A 13,945-nucleotide genomic window follows, 5' to 3' on the forward strand; every position below is an offset into this window, starting at 1 on the left:
CCAAAATTCAGACAATAACCAGTTTTTTTCCCACCATTCAAAAAATTTCAACAAAAAGAAAATTAGAAGCAGACAAAGATACAGAGGAAAGAGGGGTGGAAGGAGCCGTAAATCTGTCACTAATCCACTTGCAGTCCAAAAAACAAAGGAACACACAGTGAAACTTTTTAACTTGTCCACCTACAAATTGAATATTTGGGAAACCAGTTTATTGGGAAAAGGGCTTTCCTTTTGCCCAGTAGCCCCTCCCGACACCTTTGAACTCTTCATGGACCTCAATAGGTTTGTCAGGAAGCTGACCCTATCCAGACATTTTTCCATGGCCGATGATTCCTCATTAGCTCCTCCTAAAAATGACTCAGTTGAGAGGATGTCTAGCCAATTGGCTCTAAGTGTGGATGTACATCCCAAATCCAATTTTTATCCAATACATCATCAAGGTCCGTTCCTGGAAATCTTCTCCACACTCGTTGGAAATGAGTTTCGGTTGCTTGATAAACCTCAATTCATGCCAGACAATTTATCCAGTAAAGAGAGAAAAGCTATCAAATCCCTACGGAATAATAAGGAGATTGTGATCCGCTCCGCAGATAAAGGAGGGGGCATCGTTATACAGAACAGGTGTGATTATCTTAGGGAGACCTCCAGAATTTTATCAGACACTTCATTTTATTTAAGATTGGTGGCTAATCCTCTTTCATCATATATAGATGAATATAGAACCTTCATAGACGCAGCTTTTTCAGAGGGTTTACTGACCAAAAAAGAAAAGAATTTCCTTAATATGCCATGTCCTAGTTTACCATTTATATATCACTTACCAAAAATACATAAATGTATGAATAATCCTCCTGGCCGTCCTATCATTTCTGGCATTGGATCCCTTACCAGTAATTTGTCACACTATATAGATCTACATCTACAGCCATTTGTATTACAACTACCCTCTTATTTGAGGGATTCCACTCAACTTATTAATGACTTACAAAATCTTTTGACTGTACCCCCCTTATCCAAAGTGTGTTTCTTAACAGCCGACGTCACAGCCCTATATAGCAATATTCCCCATGACAGAGGCCTTGAAGTGATTGAATCGGTCTTAGCTTCGAATCCCAAAATTCCAACTGCACAAATTCTATTTTTAACGAACTGTGTGGAATACATCCTTAAGCACAATGTGTTTAGCTTTGGAAATAATTTTTATAATCAAATAAAGGGCTGTGCCATGGGCTCCAGATTCGCTCCGGCATATGCCAACTTATATATGGGCGAGTTTGAGGATAAACACATTTTTAATGGCCATAATTTTAAGGAACAAATTTTACTCTACAGACGTTTTATAGACGATTTATTTATTGTATGGAAAGGTGAAGAAAAAGAAGCTACTGACTTCATGGAAACATTAAATAGGAACGACTTTGGAATAACTTTCACTTATACTTTCTCCAGTACATGTATTGACTTTCTAGATTTAACTATTGATTTTGATGACATTAACAGGAATTTTAATACCAGAACACACTTCAAAAACGTTGATGTTAATAGCTACATCGATTTCAGAAGTGCCCACTACCCTCCGTGGATTAAAAATGTACCCTTTGGCCAATTTAGGAGAGTGAGGAAGAATTGCTCGTCTGAAATTAATTTTGTAAGGGAATGTGAGGTTTTGGAAAGTAGATTTAAGGAGAAAAATTTCCCTAGACAACTTATTGAAGGTGCACGTTCAAAAGCCGCAGAATTGACCCAAAAGGCCTGTGTTAGCCAAACGAAAAAGACAGAGGATACTACCGATTGCACTAATAAAAATGGAAAAACTAATACCAACAAGATTAAGTTTACAAATAATTTTATTACATCATACAATAGTGGACATAAATTGGTGAGATCTATTTTGTCCAGACATTGGCATATCTTGAGAAATGATCCTTTCCTCAAAAATTCTCTACCTGACAAACCAAATATCACCTTTAGACGGTCAGCTAATTTGAAGAATATATTGGCCCCTAGTCGTATTAACAATCTTAAACCTTCTATTCCCAGAGTTTTACCAGTTTTGAATGGATCCTATAAGTGCAGCCAAGTACGTTGTCTGTGTTGTAATAATATCTCACACAAAAAATTGACCTTCTGTTCCAATACAACCAAAGAAATTTTCCCAATTAAGGCTTTCCTTAATTGTGGTAGTAATTTTGTAATTTACCTCCTTGAGTGTTCGTGCCACTTACAGTACATTGGGAGGACTATCCAATGTTTGAGAAGCAGGATCAACAAACATAGATATAACGTCCTTAAGGGGTTTTTAAAACACAGTGTTTCGAGACACTGTGCTTCATCCCATAACTGCCAGTTTAATAGAATTATCATTACGCCTATTGAGCAAATTCCTTGTGACGTTCCCAACCGGTTCCAAAAACTCAAGCAACGAGAAAATTTTTGGATATTTAAATTATTGACCCTACATCCAAACGGTTTGAATGACATTTCGGAAACTAATCTTGATTAATGCTCCTTTTTATCACATTTACATTTGTGTTTTTTTAGCAGATAGGACTCACCTCTAACTTATATATGTGTACTTAATACTTATATATATATATTTTTTTGGTAGTATCTGTAGTGAATTTTCCATATTTTACTACACAGGTTAATCGCTGTTGGTACTATGATTATCATCGTGAAGGATGAGCAGTGGTTCTATTAATAGTGATTTCCCTGATTATTCTGGGGTCTGGCTGCCACGAGTTTATAGTAAATTTAATCTTTTTCTCCTCCTGAATCAATTTTTTTACAAATTCGTTTTGATTGCAAGTAATTGTTGAATTACCGCAAAATATCGCTGTTTTGATACAGCATATACTTCTGTATTTTTCTTGAGCTTTTAAACTTTTATCTTTAATCATATTTCAGATTGTCCAAAATAGCCCTCCCTTTCATCCAAATTAATTACTCGACCCCTACATCTTTATATGATGGAATGTTCTTATTTTATTCCATAGGTTAATTACTAGAAATAAAAATATAAATGACATTCAGACCAACTTAATGGTTGATTGTTGTTTTTTCACTGAAATATACACTATTTTTATGGTTTCTACGTCCAGTTGAGTTCCCAGCTATATGGGTTCAATAGCAGTTTTTATGATTTTCACTTATTCAGTTTATTTTCTTTTAATTCGTTTTCATCCTAATTAAATGGTGAATTACCGCGAAATATTCTGGGGTCTGGCTGCCACGGGTTTATAGTAAATTTAATCTTTTTCTCCTCCTGTATCCATTTTTTTACAAATTCGTTTTGATTGCAAGTAAGTGTTGAATTACCGCAAAATATCGCTGTTTTGATACAGCATATACTTCTGTATTTTTCTTGAGCTTTTAAACTTTTATCTTTAATCATATTTCAGATTGTCCAAAATAGCCCTCCCTTTCATCCAAATTAATTACTCGACCCCTACATCTTTATATGATGGAATGTTCTTATTTTATTCCATAGGTTAATTACTAGAAATAAAAATATAAATGACATTCAGATCAACTTAATGGTTGATTGTTGTTTTTTCACTGAAATATACACTATTTTTATGGTTTCTACGTCCAGTTGAGTTCCCAGTTATATGGGTTCAATAGCAGTTTTTATGATTTTCACTTATTCAGTTTATTTTCTTTTAATTCGTTTTCATCCTAATTAAATGGTGAATTACCGCGAAATATTGCAAGTACGATACATCGCTAAACTTCTGTATATTTTATTGTGTTTTAGCAACTGTTTAAATTCATTGATATGGACATTAATGTTTTTGCAATTTCCCCCCCCCCTTTGTTTCTTATTGTAAGATCCCATACCGTATTTTTATTTCCACTCTGCCGATTTTAGTTTAAATTAGCATTATATACTATTGGATTACTTTGTGTACCTGTCATATTTGAACTGTTCACAGTGATTACGTCATCTTGCACTTTAACCCTGTCTACATTGGCGGTTTTTTTCTCCCGCGTGGTGTATTTAAGGGCTGTTGTTCAGACTAAAATGTTTGTGGCCTGAGGAAGATGCCGGTGCGGCATTGAAACGCGTAGCCTACAATAAAGTATCAATTCTAAACTACTACTGCATTCGTTCCTGAGTAGCAGCGCCGTATGGGGTCCCGTTTTTTCAAACAAATTACTCATTCACATTGCGGTGGTCCTTCAAAGATTGACCGGCTGGGATCTCGGCAGCAGCACTCATCCATCACTTATCTACCTTTTACCCGCTCCTGACATTTTCACCTGTGGTAAGCCTCCATCTGTCAAACTAAGTTTGTTATTTCTTGGGCTTACTCACACTATGTGGCGCCGTGCTTTTCTCTCTCAAATCTCTATCCAGAGTAAAAAGGAGTCATCTCCTATTTGGCTATTAGAGCTACATTAGTATATATAAATAAATGCTCATAACTTTGCAAATAAACGTTTTTTTTAAAAAAAAAAACAAATCACACTGTAGTTATCAGCATCATAGCGCCTATTAGGCTAGTTAGGAAATTGGGAATTGATAAACTGGTGACAGAGTCCATTTAAGGGACTATATACAGGAGTATGTGACAGAAAATAGTATTATAATTGACAGCAAGCAGAGATTTACTAAGGACAGAAGTTGTCCAACCAACCTGATTTGTTTTTATCAAGAGGAAAATAAAAGTCTGGACAAATGGGATGCTGTAGTTATAGTGATTTATACTCTAAATATTGCTCGCTTTTCAGAGTTGTAAGCCAGGGGCACAGCTGGAACCACTATTATTAATGTAATTAATCAGTGATAAAGAGGATGGAATTAAAATAACTCTTTCTATAGGTGACAAACTTTAATATGTTTCTGGAAGTTCTCTTCTTAAAATAGAACGTTGTGAACAGGACTTGAACCTGTGCAGGGAGACCCCATTGGATTTCAAATCCAACGCCTTAACCACTCGGCCATCACAACTTATGTACCCTGACTGTTAAGACTTCTGGCAACTACACCTAAGGGGCTAGCCTAAAATATGAGATCAGTCTTTTGCTCTGAACTGAGCTGTGTGGTAGGACACCGTGAGAAGAAAAGTGCTTTGGTGCTGTGGCTTAGTTGGTTAAAACGCCTGTCTAGTAAACAGGAGATCCTGAGTTCAAATCTCAGCAGTGCCTTGCTATTTGTTGCTTTAGTTTATTCACTTGTTTATTATTTAAGTTTACATAACTAAAGTATATGATGAATCAAATTCTTTATAGGCAATTAAAAATCTATCGGGTTTTTCATTGGTGACAGAGACCCCATGAATGTCATTGAGTTTTCTATAAGTAGTAAGTTCAATACAAAGTAATTATAGACCAGTAAGCTTAACATCCATTGTGGGAAAAACTTTTGAAGAGCTCTTAAAGGGACTCTGTTACCAGTTTATCAGGTCCCTAACTCCTAACTAGTCTAATTGGTGCTTTGCTGCTGATAACTACAGGGTGATTTGTAGTAAAAAAAATGTTTATTATTTGCAAAATTATGAGCATTTTCTAAATATGTAATTTAGCCTTTATTAGACATCTGGGAGGTAACAGCAGCAATTCTCCTGAGGTGGAGCTGACTCTCAGCATCTGATGCTGTCCTATCAGCATGAAGTTGCTTCACACACATTGTGAAACTCAAGCTACAGGGAAGGAGGATCAATTCAAACAGCCATATCTCGGGCTGTGGGCCACCTAAAAAAACAGATTTGGTGGCATTTGAAAGACTGGATTCTACTCTTTCATATGACACCAAAATCACAGTTCTAGCTGTGACAGAACCGAAGATATCACCTGTTGAAAACACAGTCGGGAATGGACGCAGTGTACTATATGATCACACTGTGTTGCTGGACAGGGAAGGGGGAGAAGTTGTATGCTGATTGGACAGTATCATACAGAAAACATTAGCTGCCCAGAGTAAAAAGGAGTCATCTCCTATTTGGCTATTACAGCTACATTAGTATATATAAATAAATGCTCATAACTTTGCAAATAAACGTTTTTTTAAAAAAAACAACAAATCACACTGTAGTTATCAGCATCATAGCGCCTATTAGGCTAGTTAGGAAATTGGGAATTGATAAACTGGTGACAGAGTCCATTTAAGGGACTATATACAGGAGTATGTGACAGAAAATAGTATTATAATTGACAGCAAGCAGAGATTTACTAAGGACAGAAGTTGTCCAACCAACCTGATTTGTTTTTATCAAGAGGAAAATAAAAGTCTGGACAAATGGGATGCTGTAGTTATAGTGATTTATACTCTAAATATTGCTCGCTTTTCAGAGTTGTAAGCCAGGGGCACAGCTGGAACCACTATTATTAATGTAATTAATCAGTGATAAAGAGGATGGAATTAAAATAACTCTTTCTATAGGTGACAAACTTTAATATGTTTCTGGAAGTTCTCTTCTTAAAATAGAACGTTGTGAACAGGACTTGAACCTGTGCAGGGAGACCCCATTGGATTTCAAATCCAACGCCTTAACCACTCGGCCATCACAACTTATGTACCCTGACTGTTAAGACTTCTGGCAACTACACCTAAGGGGCTAGCCTAAAATATGAGATCAGTCTTTTGCTCTGAACTCAGCATCTGATGCTGTCCTATCAGCATGAAGTTGCTTCACACACATTGTGAAACTCAAGCTACAGGGAAGGAGGATCAATTCAAACAGCCATATCTCGGGCTGTGGGCCACCTAAAAAAGCAGATTTGGTGGCATTTGAAAGACTGGATTCTACTCTTTCATATGACACCAAAATCACAGTTCTAGCTGTGACAGAACCGAAGATATCACCTGTTGAAAACACAGTCGGGAATGGACGCAGTGTACTATATGATCACACTGTGTTGCTGGACAGGGAAGGGGGAGAAGTTGTATGCTGATTGGACAGCATCATACAGAAAACATTAGCTGCCCAGAGTAAAAAGGAGTCATCTCCTATTTGGCTATTACAGCTACATTAGTATATATAAATAAATGCTCATAACTTTGCAAATAAACGTTTTTTTAAAAAAAACAACAAATCACACTGTAGTTATCAGCATCATAGCGCCTATTAGGCTAGTTAGAAAATTGGGAATTGATAAACTGGTGACAGAGTCCATTTAAGGGACTATATACAGGAGTATGTGACAGAAAATAGTATTATAATTGACAGCAAGCAGAGATTTAATAAGGACAGAAGTTGTCCAACCAACCTGATTTGTTTTTATCAAGAGGAAAATAAAAGTCTGGACAAATGGGATGCTGTAGTTATAGTGATTTATACTCTAAATATTGCTCGCTTTTCAGAGTTGTAAGCCAGGGGCACAGCTGGAACCACTATTATTAATGTAATTAATCAGTGATAAAGAGGATGGAATTAAAATAACTCTTTCTATAGGTGACAAACTTTAATATGTTTCTGGAAGTTCTCTTCTTAAAATAGAACGTTGTGAACAGGACTTGAACCTGTGCAGGGAGACCCCATTGGATTTCAAATCCAACGCCTTAACCACTCGGCCATCACAACTCATGTACCCTGACTGTTAAGACTTCTGGCAACTACACCTAAGGGGCTAGCCTAAAATATGAGATCAGTCTTTTGCTCTGAACTGAGCTGTGTGGTAGGACACCGTGAGAAGAAAAGTGCTTTGGTGCTGTGGCTTAGTTGGTTAAAGCGCCTGTCTAGTAAACAGGAGATCCTGAGTTCAAATCTCAGCAGTGCCTTGCTATTTGTTGCTTTAGTTTATTCACTTGGATTTCAAATCCAACGCCTTAACCACTCGGCCATCACAACTTATGTACCCTGACTGTTAAGACTTCTGGCAACTACACCTAAGGGGCTAGCCTAAAATATGAGATCAGTCTTTTGCTCTGAACTGAGCTGTGTGGTAGGACACCGTGAGAAGAAAAGTGCTTTGGTGCTGTGGCTTAGTTGGTTAAAGCGCCTGTCTAGTAAACAGGAGATCCTGAGTTCAAATCTCAGCAGTGCCTTGCTATTTGTTGCTTTAGTTTATTCACTTGTTTATTATTTAAGTTTACATAACTAAAGTATATGATGAATCAAATTCTTTATAGGCAATTAAAAATCTATCGGGTTTTTCATTGGTGACAGAGACCCCATGAATGTCATTGAGTTTTCTATAAGTAGTAAGTTCAATACAAAGTAATTATAGACCAGTAAGCTTAACATCCATTGTGGGAAAAACTTTTGAAGAGCTCTTAAAGGGACTCTGTTACCAGTTTATCAGGTCCCTAACTCCTAACTAGTCTAATTGGTGCTTTGCTGCTGATAACTACAGGGTGATTTGTAGTAAAAAAAATGTTTATTATTTGCAAAATTATGAGCATTTTCTAAATATGTAATTTAGCCTTTATTAGACATCTGGGAGGTAACAGCAGCAATTTTCCTGAGGTGGAGCTGACTCTCAGCATCTGATGCTGTCCTATCAGCATGAAGTTGCTTCACACACATTGTGAAACTCAAGCTACAGGGAAGGAGGATCAATTCAAACAGCCATATCTCGGGCTGTGGGCCACCTAAAAAAAGCAGATTTGGTGGCATTTGAAAGACTGGATTCTACTCTTTCATATGACACCAAAATCACAGTTCTAGCTGTGACAGAACCGAAGATATCACCTGTTGAAAACACAGTCGGGAATGGACGCAGTGTACTATATGATCACACTGTGTTGCTGGACAGGGAAGGGGGAGAAGTTGTATGCTGATTGGACAGCGTCATACAGAAAACATTAGCTGCCCAGAGTAAAAAGGAGTCATCTCCTATTTGGCTATTAGAGCTACATTAGTATATATAAATAAATGCTCATAACTTTGCAAATAAACGTTTTTAAAAAAAAAACAACAAATCACACTGTAGTTATCAGCATCATAGCGCCTATTAGGCTAGTTAGGAAATTGGGAATTGATAAACTGGTGACAGAGTCCATTTAAGGGACTATATACAGGAGTATGTGACAGAAAATAGTATTATAATTGACAGCAAGCAGAGATTTACTAAGGACAGAAGTTGTCCAACCAACCTGATTTGTTTTTATCAAGAGGAAAATAAAAGTCTGGACAAATGGGATGCTGTAGTTATAGTGATTTATACTCTAAATATTGCTCGCTTTTCAGAGTTGTAAGCCAGGGGCACAGCTGGAACCACTATTATTAATGTAATTAATCAGTGATAAAGAGGATGGAATTAAAACTCTTTCTATAGGTGACAAACTTTAATATGTTTCTGGAAGTTCTCTTCTTAAAATAGAACGTTGTGAACAGGACTTGAACCTGTGCAGGGAGACCCCATTGGATTTCAAATCCAACGCCTTAACCACTCGGCCATCACAACTTATGTACCCTGACTGTTAAGACTTCTGGCAACTACACCTAAGGGGCTAGCCTAAAATATGAGATCAGTCTTTTGCTCTGAACTCAGCATCTGATGCTGTCCTATCAGCATGAAGTTGCTTCACACACATTGTGAAACTCAAGCTACAGGGAAGGAGGATCAATTCAAACAGCCATATCTCGGGCTGTGGGCCACCTAAAAAAGCAGATTTGGTGGCATTTGAAAGACTGGATTCTACTCTTTCATATGACACCAAAATCACAGTTCTAGCTGTGACAGAACCGAAGATATCACCTGTTGAAAACACAGTCGGGAATGGACGCAGTGTACTATATGATCACACTGTGTTGCTGGACAGGGAAGGGGGAGAAGTTGTATGCTGATTGGACAGCGTCATACAGAAAACATTAGCTGCCCAGAGTAAAAAGGAGTCATCTCCTATTTGGCTATTAGAGCTACATTAGTATATATAAATAAATGCTCATAACTTTGCAAATAAACGTTTTTTAAAAAAAAACAACAAATCACACTGTAGTTATCAGCATCATAGCGCCTATTAGGCTAGTTAGGAAATTGGGAATTGATAAACTGGTGACAGAGTCCATTTAAGGGACTATATACAGGAGTATGTGACAGAAAATAGTATTATAATTGACAGCAAGCAGAGATTTACTAAGGACAGAAGTTGTCCAACCAACCTGATTTGTTTTTATCAAGAGGAAAATAAAAGTCTGGACAAATGGGATGCTGTAGTTATAGTGATTTATACTCTAAATATTGCTCGCTTTTCAGAGTTGTAAGTCAGGGGCACAGCTGGAACCACTATTATTAATGTAATTAATCAGTGATAAAGAGGATGGAATTAAAATAACTCTTTCTATAGGTGACAAACTTTAATATGTTTCTGGAAGTTCTCTTCTTAAAATAGAACGTTGTGAACAGGACTTGAACCTGTGCAGGGAGACCCCATTGGATTTCAAATCCAACGCCTTAACCACTCAGCCATCACAACTTATGTACCCTGACTGTTAAGACTTCTGGCAACTACACCTAAGGGGCTAGCCTAAAATATGAGATCAGTCTTTTGCTCTGAACTGAGCTGTGTGGTAGGACACCGTGAGAAGAAAAGTGCTTTGGTGCTGTGGCTTAGTTGGTTAAAGCGCCTGTCTAGTAAACAGGAGATCCTGAGTTCAAATCTCAGCAGTGCCTTCCTATTTGTTGCTTTAGTTTATTCACTTGTTTATTATTTAAGTTTACATAACTAAAGTATATGATGAATCAAATTCTTTATAGGCAATTAAAAATCTATCGGGTTTTTCATTGGTGACAGAGACCCCATGAATGTCATTGAGTTTTCTATAAGTAGTAAGTTCAATACAAAGTAATTATAGACCAGTAAGCTTAACATCCATTGTGGGAAAAACTTTTGAAGAGCTCTTAAAGGGACTCTGTTACCAGTTTATCAGGTCCCTAACTCCTAACTAGTCTAATAGGTGCTTTGCTGCTGATAACTACAGGGTGATTTGTAGTAAAAAAATGTTTATTATTTGCAAAGTTATGAGCATTTTCTAAATATGTAATTTAGCCTTTATTAGACATCTTGGAGGTAACAGCAGCAATTCTCCTGAGGTGGAGCTGACTCTCAGCATCTGATGCTGTCCTATCAGCATGAAGCTGCTTCACACACATTGTGAAACTCAAGCTACAGGGAAGGGGGATCAATTCAAACAGCCATATCTAGGGCTGTGGGCCACCTAAAAAAGCAGATTTGGTGGCATTTGAAAGACTGGATTCTACTCTTTCATATGACACCAAAATCACAGTTCTAGCTGTGACAGAACCGAAGATATCACCTGTTGAAAACACAGTCGGGAATGGACGCAGTGTACTATATGATCACACTGTGTTGATGGACAGGGAAGGGGGAGAAGTTGTATGCTGATTGGACAGCGTCATACAGAAAACATTAGCTGCCCAGAGTAAAAAGGAGTCATCTCCTATTTGGCTATTAGAGCTACATTAGTATATATAAATAAATGCTCATAACTTTGCAAATAAACGTTTTTTAAAAAAAAACAACAAATCACACTGTAGTTATCAGCATCATAGCGCCTATTAGGCTAGTTAGGAAATTGGGAATTGATAAACTGGTGACAGAGTCCATTTAAGGGACTATATACAGGAGTATGTGACAGAAAATAGTATTATAATTGACAGCAAGCAGAGATTTACTAAGGACAGAAGTTGTCCAACCAACCTGATTTGTTTTTATCAAGAGGAAAATAAAAGTCTGGACAAATGGGATGCTGTAGTTATAGTGATTTATACTCTAAATATTGCTCGCTTTTCAGAGTTGTAAGCCAGGGGCACAGCTGGAACCACTATTATTAATGTAATTAATCAGTGATAAAGAGGATGGAATTAAAATAACTCTTTCTATAGGTGACAAACTTTAATATGTTTCTGGAAGTTCTCTTCTTAAAATAGAACGTTGTGAACAGGACTTGAACCTGTGCAGGGAGACCCCATTGGATTTCAAATCCAACGCCTTAACCACTCGGCCATCACAACTTATGTACCCTGACTGTTAAGACTTCTGGCAACTACACCTAAGGGGCTAGCCTAAAATATGAGATCAGTCTTTTGCTCTGAACTCAGCATCTGATGCTGTCCTATCAGCATGAAGTTGCTTCACACACATTGTGAAACTCAAGCTACAGGGAAGGAGGATCAATTCAAACAGCCATATCTCGGGCTGTGGGCCACCTAAAAAAGCAGATTTGGTGGCATTTGAAAGACTGGATTCTAATCTTTCATATGACACCAAAATCACAGTTCTAGCTGTGACAGAACCGAAGATATCACCTGTTGAAAACACAGTCGGGAATGGACGCAGTGTACTATATGATCACACTGTGTTGCTGGACAGGGAAGGGGGAGAAGTTGTATGCTGATTGGACAGCGTCATACAGAAAACATTAGCTGCCCAGAGTAAAAAGGAGTCATCTCCTATTTGGTTATTAGAGCTACATTAGTATATATAAATAAATGCTCATAACTTTGCAAATAAACGTTTTTTAAAAAAAAACAACAAATCACACTGTAGTTATCAGCATCATAGCGCCTATTAGGCTAGTTAGGAAATTGGGAATTGATAAACTGGTGACAGAGTCCATTTAAGGGACTATATACAGGAGTATGTGACAGAAAATAGTATTATAATTGACAGCAAGCAGAGATTTACTAAGGACAGAAGTTGTCCAACCAACCTGATTTGTTTTTATCAAGAGGAAAATAAAAGTCTGGACAAATGGGATGCTGTAGTTATAGTGATTTATACTCTAAATATTGCTCGCTTTTCAGAGTTGTAAGCCAGGGGCACAGCTGGAACCACTATTATTAATGTAATTAATCAGTGATAAAGAGGATGGAATTAAAATAACTCTTTCTATAGGTGACAAACTTTAATATGTTTCTGGAAGTTCTCTTCTTAAAATAGAACGTTGTGAACAGGACTTGAATCTGTGCAGGGGGACCCCATTGGATTTCAAATCCAACGCCTTAACCACTCGGCCATCACAACTTATGTACCCTGACTGTTAAGACTTCTGGCAACTACACCTAAGGGGCTAGCCAAAAATATGAGATCAGTCTTTTGCTCTGAACTGAGCTGTGTGGTAGGACACCGTGAGAAGAAAAGTGCTTTGGTGCTGTGGCTTAGTTGGTTAAAGCGCCTGTCTAGTAAACAGGAGATCCTGAGTTCAAATCTCAGCAGTGCCTTGCTATTTGTTGCTTTAGTTTATTCACTTGTTTATTATTTAAGCTTACATAACTAAAGTATATGATGAATCAAATTCTTTATAGGCAATTAAAAATCTATCGGGTTTTTCATTGGTGACAGAGACCCCATGAATGTCATTGAGTTTTCTATAAGTAGTAAGTTCAATACAAAGTAATTATAGACCAGTAAGCTTAACATCCATTGTGGGAAAAACTTTTGAAGAGCTCTTAAAGGGACTCTGTTACCAGTTTATCAGGTCCCTAACTCCTAACTAGTCTAATTGGTGCTTTGCTGCTGATAACTACAGGGTGATTTGTAGTAAAAAAAATGTTTATTATTTGCAAAATTATGAGCATTTTCTAAATATGTAATTTAGCCTTTATTAGACATCTGGGAGGTAACAGCAGCAATTCTTCTGAGGTGGAGCTGACTCTCAGCATCTGATGCTGTCCTATCAGCATGAAGTTGCTTCACACACATTGTGAAACTCAAGCTACAGGGAAGGAGGATCAATTCAAACAGCCATATCTCGGGCTGTGGGCCACCTAAAAAAGCAGATTTGGTGGCATTTGAAAGACTGGATTCTACTCTTTCATATGACACCAAAATCACAGTTCTAGCTGTGACAGAACCGAAGATATCACCTGTTGAAAACACAGTCGGGAATGGACGCAGTGTACTATATGATCACACTGTGTTGCTGGACAGGGAAGGGGGAGAAGTTGTATGCTGATTGGACAGCGTCATACAGAAAACATTAGCTGCCCAGAGTAAAAAGGAGTCATCTCCTATTTGGCTATTAGAGCTACATTA

General features: G+C 37.5%; 10 non-coding genes across 10 annotated transcripts; 4 read left to right on the forward strand and 6 right to left on the reverse strand.

The window, feature by feature from the left end:
- Positions 1 to 4,872: 4,872 nt before the first annotated feature.
- TRNAS-UGA (transfer RNA serine (anticodon UGA)) lies at positions 4,873 to 4,954 on the reverse strand. The gene has a single exon. It is a non-coding gene; the product is annotated as a tRNA-Ser (tRNA).
- A 1,478-nt stretch (positions 4,955 to 6,432) lies between these two features.
- Positions 6,433 to 6,514, reverse strand: TRNAS-UGA (transfer RNA serine (anticodon UGA)). Its single transcript has one exon. It is a non-coding gene; the product is annotated as a tRNA-Ser (tRNA).
- Positions 6,515 to 7,444: 930 nt separating this feature from the next.
- On the reverse strand, positions 7,445 to 7,526 carry TRNAS-UGA (transfer RNA serine (anticodon UGA)). The gene has a single exon. It is a non-coding gene; the product is annotated as a tRNA-Ser (tRNA).
- A 123-nt stretch (positions 7,527 to 7,649) lies between these two features.
- TRNAT-AGU (transfer RNA threonine (anticodon AGU)) lies at positions 7,650 to 7,723 on the forward strand. The gene has a single exon. It is a non-coding gene; the product is annotated as a tRNA-Thr (tRNA).
- A 193-nt stretch (positions 7,724 to 7,916) lies between these two features.
- On the forward strand, positions 7,917 to 7,990 carry TRNAT-AGU (transfer RNA threonine (anticodon AGU)). The gene has a single exon. It is a non-coding gene; the product is annotated as a tRNA-Thr (tRNA).
- A 1,279-nt stretch (positions 7,991 to 9,269) lies between these two features.
- Positions 9,270 to 9,351, reverse strand: TRNAS-UGA (transfer RNA serine (anticodon UGA)). The gene has a single exon. It is a non-coding gene; the product is annotated as a tRNA-Ser (tRNA).
- A 930-nt stretch (positions 9,352 to 10,281) lies between these two features.
- On the reverse strand, positions 10,282 to 10,363 carry TRNAS-UGA (transfer RNA serine (anticodon UGA)). Its single transcript has one exon. It is a non-coding gene; the product is annotated as a tRNA-Ser (tRNA).
- A 123-nt stretch (positions 10,364 to 10,486) lies between these two features.
- On the forward strand, positions 10,487 to 10,560 carry TRNAT-AGU (transfer RNA threonine (anticodon AGU)). The gene has a single exon. It is a non-coding gene; the product is annotated as a tRNA-Thr (tRNA).
- A 1,280-nt stretch (positions 10,561 to 11,840) lies between these two features.
- On the reverse strand, positions 11,841 to 11,922 carry TRNAS-UGA (transfer RNA serine (anticodon UGA)). The gene has a single exon. It is a non-coding gene; the product is annotated as a tRNA-Ser (tRNA).
- Positions 11,923 to 13,057: 1,135 nt separating this feature from the next.
- On the forward strand, positions 13,058 to 13,131 carry TRNAT-AGU (transfer RNA threonine (anticodon AGU)). The gene has a single exon. It is a non-coding gene; the product is annotated as a tRNA-Thr (tRNA).
- Positions 13,132 to 13,945: the final 814 nt, after the last annotated feature.

Source organism: Rhinoderma darwinii, chromosome 3 (assembly GCF_050947455.1).
Source record: "Rhinoderma darwinii isolate aRhiDar2 chromosome 3, aRhiDar2.hap1, whole genome shotgun sequence".
NCBI classification, from domain to species: domain Eukaryota; kingdom Metazoa; phylum Chordata; class Amphibia; order Anura; family Rhinodermatidae; genus Rhinoderma; species Rhinoderma darwinii.